General features: G+C 43.7%; 1 long non-coding RNA gene and 1 other non-coding gene across 2 annotated transcripts; one reads left to right on the top strand and one right to left on the bottom strand.

The window, feature by feature from the left end:
• Positions 1 to 247: 247 nt before the first annotated feature.
• LOC115294147 lies at positions 248 to 12,292 on the bottom strand. Its single transcript, XR_003909749.1, has 2 exons — positions 12,175 to 12,292; positions 248 to 821 (listed from the first exon to the last, which is right to left on the bottom strand). It is a non-coding gene; the product is annotated as an uncharacterized LOC115294147 (long non-coding RNA).
• LOC115295038 lies at positions 7,403 to 7,509 on the top strand. The gene has a single exon (XR_003910271.1). It is a non-coding gene; the product is annotated as a U6 spliceosomal RNA (small nuclear RNA).
• Positions 12,293 to 13,099: the final 807 nt, after the last annotated feature.

The following is a 13,099-nucleotide window of genomic DNA, read 5'->3' as shown; positions in this document are numbered from 1 at the left end:
AGTGCTATTGGTGTTTTGAGATCATAAGAGTCTGTCTCTGAAACAAAGACTGTCTTTTCTCACTATGCTCCAGATGATGCATTCTTTAACTTGTGCCTTGGGGAAAAATGAAAGCAGGGATATTTCCAGTCTTCACAAAGAACAAGCTTTGTGGGACTCAGGGTGGGTGAGCTACCCCGAGGTTAAGCTTATGCTTCCTCTTATGAAAGTCCTGTCAAGAAAAGAAAATGCTAGTCAGGATTTCTCATTTCAGATTTGCACAAATCCTTTATGAAATGGAAAAAAAAGTTTTTTTTCTAATGTATACAAATTAACCCAAGGAGAAACTCACTTTTGACATATGCCCCATTAATCATCGTGTCTTTTCTTAGCCTTATTAGTCCAGGATCTAGGTGCCAGCAGGCTTGGTTTGCCCAAGGTTTCTCCTCGTGGCTTGCGGATGGCTACTTTCTCTTCTTGCTGAGTCTTCATGTGGCCCTTCACCTGTGAGCACACACTCCTGGGGTCTTTTTCTCTTCTTATACTGACACCAGTCCTTGATGGTCTGATCTGAGATCCTTATTTAACCTTAATTATATCTCTAATGGCTCCATTTCCAAATACAGTCAGGTTGGGAGGGTTTCATCCTATGAGTTTGGGAGGAGGGACATAATTCGGTCCACCATACCCCTCATGGCAAGGCCTTTCTGCTTGTGCCATATAATGGGCTCCCATGGAAAGTTGGGCTGTGATATTCACTCTCATTCATGCTTGTGTAGGAATATTATGCCAAGGAGCAGATTCACAAGGTTGTATTTTTCTATCAGTCTCAGATCACGTGGCTGCCGGGAAATGTAATAAGACAAGATAGAGAAATAAATTCCGGGAATAATACTGAGCAAGTGAGTCACATCATAGCATGTGGGTCAGAGCCTGGCACTAACAGGGCCTGAAACTGGACTCCCATTGGGATCAGTGAACTTCTCAGAGTTGCAACTTCTGGTGCATGAGTCCAGAAGGTGGCACAGATGGAAGTGGTCCTTCTCAGAGACACTGTCTCAGAGCAGCTGAGCTAGTTGGAACCTGATCCATCACGCAAACCATAATAAAGACCAGAGGGACATGTCTGTGAAATGATCTATTAGTGAAATGATCTATTAGCAATATCAGATGTTTCTTGTTGAAAAGTCCACTGGATCGTCCACAATGGAACACGTCTGTCAGATGGACAAACATGGCACCCAGCTGTCTCTTTATATCTAGTCTGAGTTGCAGTAGGGCTTTGGCATCAACCTGGGATCTCTTAGGGCTTAGTTCTATGCTAGATACAAGACAGGCTGCATGTCACATGGTAGGCTGCCCCCATGCTCCATTACTCCCCACTGCCTAGTCCTTTACCATCATGGAGGGCTCAGGCCCTGAGGTCCCTCTACCCTTCTCTACAGGCCCTTGCTGGATTCATTTCCTTCCCAGTAGCTCTCATCTTCTGTTGGTGTCTGCCTGACAAACGCCAACCTTGGAGGAGCCCTTTTCTCTCTCGGCACGTGGACTACCGAGCATTTTGAGAAACAAATGGACTTCGGCTCAGGTCAGATCTCACGTTCGTGGGTTCGAGCCCTGTGTCAGGCTCTGTGCTGACAGCTAGCTCAGGGTCTGGAGAGAAACAAATGGGATCCAGGGCCTGGAGCCTGCTTCTGGCTCTGTGTCTCCTTCTCTCTCTGCCCTTCCCCCTCTCATGCTCTGTCTCTCTATGTGTCAAAAATAAATAAAACAAAAAAATTAAAAAAAAGAGAGAGAAACAAATGGGACCCAGATTTCAGAGCCGCGTTAGTCCCAGGACCTGACCCATGGGGCTAAATGTGCATATGACATAAACTTGCTTTGACATATGCTTGCAATTTTCTTCCTCATCTCATGCTATTATCCTTCTAGTCAGTCCTTGTACAACTCAGGTGATCCGAGACCAATAGACAAGTATAAGCTTCTTAACCTACTGCTCTTCATAAGATTCCTCTAGAAGCACAAATGAGACAGAATCTTACAGCCTGGTACAGCCTTCACCTCATTTCTGGTGTGGGAACATCATATCACACAGGTAGAAAGCATTGTCATGACGCTGCCATTAAACAGATGTACAGTAAAAATGGTGCCTGCTGTTTTGTTTGGAGAAATTCATAAAAGTCCTCTGAGTTTTTGTCAGTCCCACAAAGGATTTGTATACACCTGAAACAAGCAATTCTGCTTCAAGTTGTCTTTCTTTAAGTTTTTTTAATGTTTATTTTAGAGAGAGACACAGACAGACAGATAGATAGAACATGAGTGGGGGAAGGACAGAGAGAGAGAGGGAGACACAGAATCCAAAGCAGCCTCCAGGCTCTGAGCTGTCAGCAAACCCATGAACTGTGAGATCATGACCTGAACCTAAGTCCAAAGCTTAACTGCCTGAGCCATCCTGGGGCTCCTGGGGTGTGTTTCTTTCAAGAGGTGTTCCCTAAGGAAATCCCTAATCGCTGGGATGACCCCCCGCCATGTTTACTCACCAAAGCCATCACCATCCCTGCATGTTACGTACTCGGCATAGCTATTCAGTTTCTCTCTTCTCCTTCACAAGGAATCTATGTCCCCACACTTCCAATATCTTCAAATCCTTGATGCCTCTGTTCCCCTCACTCTCTGCCCACACAGAAAGCAGAAGCCGTCCGAAGTAAACACCCTCAGTTGCCCTTTCCCAGCCTCACCTGCGTCTCTCCCTTCAGGTACCTAGATCATGTGTGCTTCCTAACATCTACAACCAATCCCTCCTTTGGGACTAGATCCCATAATTGATCTAGACATAATATCTTCAAAACATTCTGATAATATTATTAGGCTGAATTATTAGTACTTGAATGGCAGGATGAGAGTTATATACCATTTCAGAATTGGGTGTATGGTGGTGCATGGCCTCCAGGCAATTTAGACAGTTTGCCTCACATCGGCTGTGTCCTTACATGCTCCCTAATTCACTATGATTGTTGCAATTAAAAAAAATTTGTTTCGGATATTTCACTGTTTAGGATTTATAGCATTTTACTAGGGGGTTCACTTTTTCCAAGGGCTTATTGACCTTCATTGACTTTTTCTCGTCTGGCATTGCCTCTTGGAATCTTTGCTCCCTCTTCGCTTCTAGAACATGTCTTAGAGTTTCACACCAGCATCGATAAGAGGTTGAAGCATATTACAAACGAATTAACAACTATTCTGCCCTAATTATGTTTCCGGAGTTGTGTTTAGTGTTTTTATTCTATTAGCTTATCAATATAGTAATAATCAGCATAGCTGAAATTTTTACTCTTATCAGGTTTCCCCAGTGTGCGTATAATTGCCCCCATACTGACCAATACTTGCTTTTCCAAGTTAATTTAGACTAAATCTCTGTTTGTCTCATGAATGACCAAGTCAATGCTAATAATGGTACCGACTTTCACAGACGAGGGTCAGTCAACATCAAATTATTTTCTTGTCATCCTTCTTATGACTCGTCTGACTGGCCAAATTATAAATCTCTATGCGATTTCTATGAATGTTACAGTCACTCAACAAATGGTGTCTAAGGTTTTCATAAATGTATATATAATATATATTAAACAGACCAGGGTGCCCTGTCGTGGAATCTTAGTGCTGCCCCAGGGGCTGCGCCCAGTCTGGGGAACATTGGGTATGGCACTTTGCTAAAACCAGCAGGGGCTGGCTCTGGGCCATCTGCTGGCAGGTGGAGATGCAGCCCTCCAGCTCTGAGTACAATGGGCACTTTCTTTACTGGTTTGAAATACACTGGGCCTTGGCGGCTCCATTGGTTAAATGCTTGACTCCAGACTTCAGCTCAGGTCACGATATCACGGTTGGTGGGGTCCAGCACCGCCTCAGGGTCTGTGCTGACAGCCCAGAGCCTGCTTGGGATTCTCTCCTGCCGACCCTCCCCCCCCTCCCCCAATAAATAAGCATTTTTAAGAAATACACTGGGCTCTGACTGGCTAACGGGAGAGCAGACATAGAAAAGGCTGACTTAAACCTTCGTAGTTGGCATGCTTTTTGCCACTTGCACACACTTGCAGAATGCATAACTCAAGATCCCGTCACTTGGTCACCTGGGCAGTTGCTTCTTCCCGGGGCCAAGTGTGGCCTTGGAGAAGGCCAGCCTCCTTCTGACCCGGCTATGGCTGCAGCATCTTGCCCTGAAAATGTGCTCCCAGAACTGGGGTGGAGAGGAGTTTAGCCCGGCTCTCAGCTGTGGGCTGTCCAGCCCGTAATTTTAATAACAGAGAGAAAGTGGGGCAGGGTAGGATGTGTGTCCGGATTTCCGTAGTTCAGTCCTGGGGGCCGTCTGACCCCCTTTCTCTGGACCCTGAGGTGCCCACAGCCCCCGGGGACCCTGGCCTACACTGTCCCCAGTCCGCAGTGTTTTGGGTGTGTAGTGTCCCAGTCCCCAGCCCCCGGGGTCCCCAGCTCTCCTGGTTCTCAGGCCACAGGCCCCGCCCTGCCAAACCTGCAGGGGGAGCTCTGTTCTTGGAGGCAGAAGATTTGGGACCCATGAAGAGCTCAACCAGGCAGAGCCCTGCCTCAGGCTCTCCGGGATTTGTCTCTGCTGCATCCTCTCAAAGAGCACACACTTCACTTAATTTATTTTTAATATCACAACCTTACCCACTGCCATTTCAATAAAGGACCATGGCCAAACAACCTTTACAGGTAATAATATTATCAGATAAAGGTGACTCATTGTTTCCCTGTAAAGTTCAATTGTCAAATTCCATTGCAGCTCAAGTTTTTAAAATAGATTTTTTTAATGGCCTCCTAGTTGTGTTTCTCTCCTAGCTTGTGGAAAACTGCCTTCTGCGGAATGGAAAGCTCCAGAGGAACTTCCCTATGTGAGGTGATTAAACAGCAGCAAGGGTCTGGCTGTTCCATGTGCCAGGCTTGGAGCTAATCCCTGAGCATCGGGATGGAAGAATATAAAAGTGGAAAGTGTTACTTCACACCATAGATAACCGTCACCGTTTGGAAATCGTGTGTTAGAAATCACAATGACTGGTGCTTACGGTGGTTATGACTATATAAACAGGGGACCCACTGGTTCCAAGAAATGTTGTGTATCCAGACCCAATACACTGAAAGACCTTGAATATAGAAGTAATTGTGTTTATATAATCATTCTAGACATATTTTTTGAACACCACCCTTGTATAGCTGCACATCTTTGTGCAGTAGGGTAGTTTATCTTGTGTACAGAATCACGAGTTCCAGCACATTCCTGCCCCCAGTGGGAACCAGTTCAGTCCTACAAGACTAATGGTCAAACTCTCACCCCCCTCCTCACATCATGTCAAACTCAGGTGCTCCTACCAGTCCCCATCTGCCAACTGTGTACTCATATCCTCTGTCCGTGTTAGGATTTCACACTCCTGATCTCTGTGTCCAGAGCATTCTTCATGTTCTCTTTTCCTTCTGTAATTTTGCCCCCCCGCCCCCCGCAATGCTTATCTGGCTACTGGGATCATTGTGGGGATTCCTTAATGAGCCACAACTTCCTCCTTATCCTTCCAGCTCTCCTCCCAGCCCACTTCCCGCCCCACTGCCCTCACTTCTTAATGTAGTCTATCCAACATGCTGCAGTCCACTTGATCTGCTCTGGTCATCGGTTTAATGTCCATGATTTAGGATCATTTCACAACATGACGCCAGCACTTATTTTTATCTTTCTTGACTCCCTCTTCCTTCCACAAAACCTCTGCTTCAGGCTCCTTGATTAATCTGTGGCCCTTACAATACACCAGGTGTTTTTCCTTCATTCTGTTCTCTAGTCTCTTGTGCCTTTCTCTTCTTATTATTTTTTAACTTAATCTTGTTCACACTTCAGAAGTTTATTCATCTTGCATAGCCTTTATTTTCCAGTGCTCCATTGTCCTCCAATTGGAGACTCTACACAATTGTCTGCCCCATTAACGGGCTTTTTCAGTCATGCCCCTGTGTGTTTGTAGCTTCTATAGACCCAGAGACGAGCTTTTCTGCATCATTGGGTGTCTCAGACTGTCCTGTTTCTCTCCAGGGCTGTGAAATATAGTTTCCAGTCATTATCACCACCGATTCATGCTGCTTCATTAGCGTAGCATACATTTATTAGTCACTTATTGTGGGAGAGTCACTCTGCTAGGTACTGGAGTTCTGGAACAAATACAGCAGATACCCTGGCCCCAGGACACCTGCAATGTAGTAATCACTACTCATAAAACAATAGGCAAGTACAACTCAATGAGGAAGCAATTAGGCTGTGATAATAGGTGTGGGGTCTGATGCATCTACATTTAAATTTCTGCTCTGTCATTTATTATTTCTGTCTACTTAGTATCAGTGCTCAGCTCCTTCCTCTGTAAGGTGAAATTAACGACACCACTATTGTTGGAGGGTTGTGAGGATGAATGTGATCGTCTTAGCCCAGCACCTGGCACTGTGCACAAACACAACAGTTGGTCCAGATTGTTACTATAACTCAGCTCAGACACTAGGAAAACCATCTGGGAGGGAGGCAGGGGATGTTTCCCATGTGAGGATGGGGCCATTAGAGCAACAGGGTAAGATCTGAAGACTTAGTACACTGCTTTTCTCCATTGTGATTTTGAAAAAAAAATCTTCTCAATGAAAAGATTTGATGTGAAATATAAGAAAGAAAAAATAATGAATCAAAATTCAGTTTCTGAATGTTCCATGTGCTTAGGCAGCAGTATTACAGCTTGGCAATGTTATTTTATAAGAGAATTTTCCAGGGCCATCTGGGCAGCTCAGTCAGTTGAGCGTCTGACTCTTGATTTTGGCTCAGGTCATGAACTCACGATTTTGTGAGATGGAGTCTGGCATCAGGCTCTGTGCCAACAGTGCAGAGATTGCCTAGGATTCTCTCTCTTCCTCTCTCTCTGCCCCTCCCCTGCTCACTTGGGCTCTCTCTCTCTCATCCCCTCCTCCACTTGCACTCTCTCTGTCTCTCTCAAAGTAAGTAAATAAACTTAAAATAAAAAGGAAGAGAATTTGCCATATTTCTGTGAAACTCCCCTTAGAAACATTAAGGAGAAAACTTGGTTAATCAAATCTACAGAACTTCCCTCTCTTCTGAAAATATACTGCTCCTCCCACTTATGAGAGTGGAAGTCAGAGAAGTCTACCTTGTCTGGCCAAGTTGTTGTAGAAAGAGGGAGAGATGAGGGTATCAGTTCTGTTTCTCCCACATCCAGAAAGACCGGGCAGGGAAGCCCCTCCTCCAGCACTACATAATATGTGAGTCAAATATCCTGTGTCCTAGATCCTGGACTAGAGAGATGGGGAGGGGCAGCCCTCAGAGAGACTGAGCACTTTCTGTCTGAACTAATTAACAAACTAATTAAGTTGTTGATAAGTGCTCCTTTTGACAGCACATATACTAAAATTGAAACAATACAAAAAAGATTAGCATGACCCTTATGCAAGGATGACAAGCAAATTTGTGAAGCATTCAAATTTTTACAATGGACTACCACATGGCAATGAGAAAGAATGAAATCTGGCCATTTGTAGCAACGTGGATGGACCTCAACGGTGTCATGCTGAGTGACATCAGTCAGTCAGAGAAAGACCGATACCACATGTCTTCACTCATAAGTGTATCTTGAGAAACTTGACAGAAGACCATGGGGGAGGGAAGGGGGGGGGAGTTACAAACAGAGAGGAAGGGAGGCAAACCACAAAGGCCTCTTAAATACAGAAAACAAACTGAGGGTGGATGGGGGTGGGGGAGAGGGGAAAGTGGGTGATGAGCACTGAGGAGGGCACTTGTTGGGATCAGCACTGGGTGTTGTATGCAAGCCAATTTGACAATAAATTATATTAAATACAGAAAAAAATTTGTTGATAAGATGAAGATTTAATATTTTTAGTCACAGATTAAGCCTTTTGGGTATGAGGTTTAATAGGACCACAAAGAAAGCTATGGACAAAGAAAAATTAACATTTTTTGGCACATCTTTTTTCTTACTGAAATTTGTACCACTACTGCACGGGCAGAGACAGAGGTGAAAAACCGCATGTGCATATGGGAAAGCCATCAAAGGCAGCGGAGTGAGGCTGGTTATGTCATCTCCCACAGTCAAGTCAAACGTGTAAATCCTCCAGCAGTGACAAGAAGAGATTTACTGAGAATATGTGCTTTGGGGAGCCAAATGCTGTGCTGAGTTGTATTTATTTTTATCTTATCACTTCTGCTGGCAACCCTAAAGTAAAAAATAGCCTCCATCATCATCTTATCATGATTTGTCCTTTGTCTAATATTTTGCTTGATAGTTTGTTCCTGGCCTGATATCTTGGAAAGCCAAAGGCACTGATACACCATTTGAGGGGAACACGAGTTCTAAGAAGAGATAATTGCTCCCAAAGTTGGACCCTACCTCACACCACGCATAAAATGAATCAAAGACCTACATGGAAAATCTAAAACTATAAAACTCTTAGCAAAAGTATAGGAGTAAATATTTGTGATCTTACACCAGGCACTCTTAGATATTACATCAAACGCACAAGAAACAGAAGAAAAAAAAAAAAGCGAAGTTAGTCTTCATCAAAATTAAAAACTTTGTGCTACAAAGTTTAAGAAAGTGAACAAATAATATAAAAATGAGATAAAATATTTGCAAAACATATACCTAAGTAATAAGGACTTGTACCCTGAATATATAAAGAGTTCTTACAACTAAAAAAAAGAGGTAAATGACTCATGTATACATAGGCAAAGGATCGATGTAGTTATTTCTTTAAGGAAGATATACAAATGGCCAATAAGCACATGAAAAAATGCTCAGTGTTATTGGTCATCAGGGAAATGTGACTAAAATCACAACTGAGTATATATCACTCGCACTCAGATGCAGTAACACAAAACAAAACAACACAGATAATATCAAGTATTAATGAGGATGTGGGAAAAACTGGGACCCTCCTACAGGGCTAGGGCAAATGTAAAATGTTGGGGTACTTGGGGCTATAGTCTGGAAGTTCCTCAAAAACATAAACAGAGTTACCATATGACCCAAAATTTCACTTCTAAATACATAACACAGAGACATGAAATTTATGTTCACACAAAAATTTTACATGTAAGTAAACAGCAGAATTATTTATAAGTGCCAAGAAGTAGAAGAAACCCAACTGGCCAACAAGTGCTATGTGTAAAAATTAAAAGTGGTATATTCATAGAAAAGAATACCTTTCTGCAATAAGCAAAAATAAAGTCCTTATACCTTCCAGCATGGATGAACTTTGAAAACCTGCTAAGTGAAGAAAACCCATTAGGCACAAGACACACTGCTCACCTTATGATTTTCAGGTCTGTAGCATGATGGCCATTTTGACCATAATCAATGATCAAAGGCGTTTTTAGTTCAGTTTTTACTTAGCTATGAGAACAAAGCACCACAGTAGACAAGATGAAGTCTACATTTGAATGCAGAATATTCAGATAGAAATAAAGAGGCAATGAGAGAAAGTCACATTTTTCTCAGGACAATTGATCCTTTCTTAATTTAATTTAAAAAAATGCCTGCAGCTATTTTTATTTCTTATTATTCTGAATTTGAAATTTTCTCTTCTTCTAAATTTATCTTTGTGGGTAAAACCTGTAATTACTGGTTTTAATCCAAAAGCAATTGGGTCATACATTTTCATGAACATCAAAGCAGAGTAAAATGACCACACTACAAAAATTTCTAGTAGACAGGCACAAGATATCTTTTCTAAACTTTAGATACGAAGAAAAGGGACTTTGTGCAGACATAAATGCTCATATTTCCATGGACATTGGTCCACAAAACCTATTTATCTAAATCAAATTGAGTGATAGGCATGAAAGGTATTCTTAATAAGCAGGCACAGAGTGAATTGAATGATCTATTCTGGATTTCCCATGAATATTTCTTATGGTATATGGTCAAGTCACCTTTATAGAGGTTAATAAAAAATTAAAGGGCTGGCCACTCAAGTGTGAATCAGAGCAAGACTCAGGTGCACCAAGAAAATAATTCTGGGCATCTCAGGGCATAGCAGCTCCAAAGAAAAGCTACTGGGTTCTCAAGAGTGCACTTGCATGATGTATGTTCCAGATTCGGCTTTCTCTAGCATGAGCCCTTGAAAAGAGACCAGCCACTCGGTCCACCTGGTGTCTCAGGTCCCCACTTTGACCCATGGGCACAACTCTTCGAAGAGAATGTACTCCAGCTCCTGGGACTGTTGGCATGCATTAACCATATCTTGAACTGGTGCCATGCTTAGAAGTGGAAAAAAGTGCCTGCCATTTCTTCCCTTAAAATACCTGAAAATTAACCAATTTTTGGACTCATTTTGTAATTAAAGTTCTTCCAAATCTACCAAATTTCCCCCAAATGACAAATCCATAAGTTCAGTTTCTTTCTACTTCTTCATTACAAATATTGTTTTTAAAAATCTTTCTTTCAAGACCTCAACACTCTTTTCTCTAGTTTTCTGCAATCTTGTGTTCATAATAAGTAGTGACTCCATGTTACACGCTTACATGTTTTCTGGGCCTGAATCATTCATCCTGATGACCTTGAAATGACTTTCTTTCTTTCATTTTTTTCTCTCACATTTCCCGGGTCTCAAGTTGCCTTTACGTTTTGATTCATAACTCTGGAAAGCCTGAATGAGATCCATATTGTGGCAGTTAATCTGTCAACTTGGCTCGGTCCTGGTGCCCTGATTTTTGTCCCAACAATATTGTGGATGTTTCTGTGAAGATTTTTTTTGGATAATATTAACATTTGAATCAGTGGACTTTGAGTAGAGCAGGTCACTCTCCATGAAATGGTGGGCTTTGTCCAATCAGTTGAAGAATTTAATAGAACAAAGACCAACTTCTCCAGCCAAAAAGGAATTCTGTCAGTATAAGGCCTTTGGAATTGACCTGAAACTTTTTTTGGAGTCTCCCACCTGCAGACTTGCCAAATATATTTTAGACTTTCTGTAATAGAGTGAACTAATTCTTAGAATAAACCTCTATCTATCTATCTATCTATCTATCTATCTATCTATCTATCTATCTATCTACTTATCCTGTTTCTCTGGGAAATCCTGATGAATACATATATATACTGTGTTTTCCTCCTTCTTTATCCTATCTCTCCCTCCTCCAATATCTCTGAGCCCCTTACTGCCTCAGTTTCTCTCTAAGCTCAGGAAATGCCATTTCCCTGGGAGGCTGCAGAGACCTATCCTGCCCAGGACCTTGCTTCTCCTTGCTGTTTCTCATCACACCTGCCCATCTCTAGCTTGTCTGCTTCTCCTGTGCTTCCCTCTCCACTTCTGCCCCCCGGAATCTATGTTCTTTATCTATCCCACTCCCCAGGTATTGTCCCTGGTTTGGGGCACACGAAGTTCAGTTTGTTCCAGCTGCTACCAATTTAGGTCCACTTGGGACCAGCCCAGGTATGTATTTGCTGTGAGTTCTTCGAACTTGCTCCAGTCCTGCTTGCTTAGGGGTTGATGCCAACTACCTCCCACTTCTTAAGTCACTCGTTGGGCCCTCATACTCCTCCCCCATGACACCGTTCCCAAATAGTCACACCGCAGAATGGTTTCCCAACCAATTTCTCCAGTTTGTCCTTGGCCATGGGCTGTAAGGACTCTGTGCTCCTCTGTTTCTGTTGGAAAGCATATAAAATAGTACTTCCATGCTCTGCTTGGAGCAGGGTATGTTTTACATGCTTTCCAGCCAAACCCCATGGTGATCCCAGAACGGTTCATTCTTCCCAAACAAACCTTTCCTGCAGCCATTAGCTCAGCACTGGAGCAGGAGAGGGTTTCAGGCATAGATGTGGAATCCCCACTAACATTTCCCCAAAGTCTTGGATCCTAATGATCTCAGAAGCCTCCAACTTAGTATTGGTTTCTTTGCACACACAGATCTCAGTTCAGATACCTTGTTCCCAGGAGTGAGATTCTCGGTAATTATGTTCTTCAGGATTAATTATTCGAACTGATAGTTCTTGGAAGCTGGCCTTGTGTGTATCTGCAAACTTCCCAGCCCACCTCTTCCCCGGGAGGGGCTTTCCTGCTGCTTCTCAGCCCCCCACCATTTCCTGCACATTTGGGAGACAATCCAGTGCACAAAGGGCAGGGTCCACTTACTTCTCTGTTTGCTCTCTCTGCTCTGTGTTTTACCGTCTGGTGTCTATGCTTCTTGGCACCCTCACCCTTCACTTCTCCAGTTAGCATGTCCGTCCCTGTGGTCACTGCTGGGGAGTCTCTCAGGGTGGCTCCAGATGTCACAGCTGTGCTCTCTATGCCGTCACCAGCTCTGCAGAGCCTCCCAGCAGCCTCCACGGCACATAATCACCAGCCTGCTGGGAAGCCCAAGGGACCCCAAGCAACAGCATCTGAAGGATATTTCAAAAAGAAGATGCTGAAACATGATTCCGAAGTGTGGGGGGAGTTCTGTCTCTGAGCGAGAGGCTCTTGTCCTGGGGTCGGCGGTGAGCTGGTGCTGGGGTTGACCAGTAACAGCTCAGCACTAATTGTTCAATATTGAAGTCGGCAAGCCAGCTGTGACATCATCGGTAGCTTGAAATCATCCATGCGGAAGGGTTGATGCCACAGAGATTGGCAAACTCACAAATCCCTTTGGTTGCTATTGTTACTGCTGTTATTTTTCTTGAGGAGCAGTTTGCCAGCCACTGAGTGTGAGGGTTATGCTGGTCCCACAAAAGTGATAGAATGTCCTTGGGGGTGTAAGTGCGTGCCTCTGTGTGTGTGTGTGTGTGTGTGTGTGTGTGTGTGTGTGTGTGCGCGCGTGCGCGCGCGCGAGGAAGAGAGAGAGAGAGAGAGAGAGAGAGAGAGAGAGGGAGTGAGGGAGAAGGACTTCAGGTTTCTAGGACACAAAGCACTGCTCCCTCTTCCTGATCGCCCTCCTCCCTTCACCTGAGCAGCATCTTCTCCTATTTCAGGCAGCTCAGCAGTCACTGCCCTCACTTCCTGTGCACCCAAGCCTTAGATGGGGCAATCAGCTGCAACACCCCTCTGCCCCTCCCCCACACTGCTGTTATCACATGGTCTG

The sequence above is a fragment of the Suricata suricatta genome, chromosome 6 (genome assembly GCF_006229205.1).
Source record: "Suricata suricatta isolate VVHF042 chromosome 6, meerkat_22Aug2017_6uvM2_HiC, whole genome shotgun sequence".
NCBI lineage: Eukaryota > Metazoa > Chordata > Mammalia > Carnivora > Herpestidae > Suricata > Suricata suricatta.
The sequence above is the reverse complement of the archived record's forward strand: the minus strand, read 5'-3'. Positions and strand labels throughout refer to the sequence as shown.